Raw genomic sequence first — 451 nt, forward strand, 5'->3', positions numbered from 1 at the left:
CTGCCGAATCCCAACCCTGGGCGCAGTCTGATCTCACCTGCCGAATCCCAACCCTGGGCGCAGTCTGATCTCGCCTGCCGAATCCCAGCGTTGGGTGCAGTTTGATCTCACCTGCCGAATCCCAGCGTTGGGTGCAGTCTGATCTCGCCTGCGAATCCCAGCGTTGGGTGCAGTCTGATCTCCCCTGGCGAATCCCAGCGTTGGGTACAGTCTGATTCCCCTGCTGAATCTCAACCCTGGGCGCAGTCTGATCTTCCAGTCTGATCTTCTCTGACGAATCCCAACCCTGGGGGCAGTCTGATCACCCCTGCCGAATCTCAGTGCTGGGCACAGTCTGATCTCCCCTGCCGAATCTGAACCCTGGGCGCAGTCTGATCTTCCCTGACGAATCCCAACCCTGGGCGCAGTCTGATCTTCCCTGACGAATCCCAACCCTGGGCGCAGTCTGATC

The sequence above is a fragment of the Pyxicephalus adspersus genome, chromosome 1, assembly GCF_032062135.1.
Source record: "Pyxicephalus adspersus chromosome 1, UCB_Pads_2.0, whole genome shotgun sequence".
Taxonomy (NCBI): domain Eukaryota; kingdom Metazoa; phylum Chordata; class Amphibia; order Anura; family Pyxicephalidae; genus Pyxicephalus; species Pyxicephalus adspersus.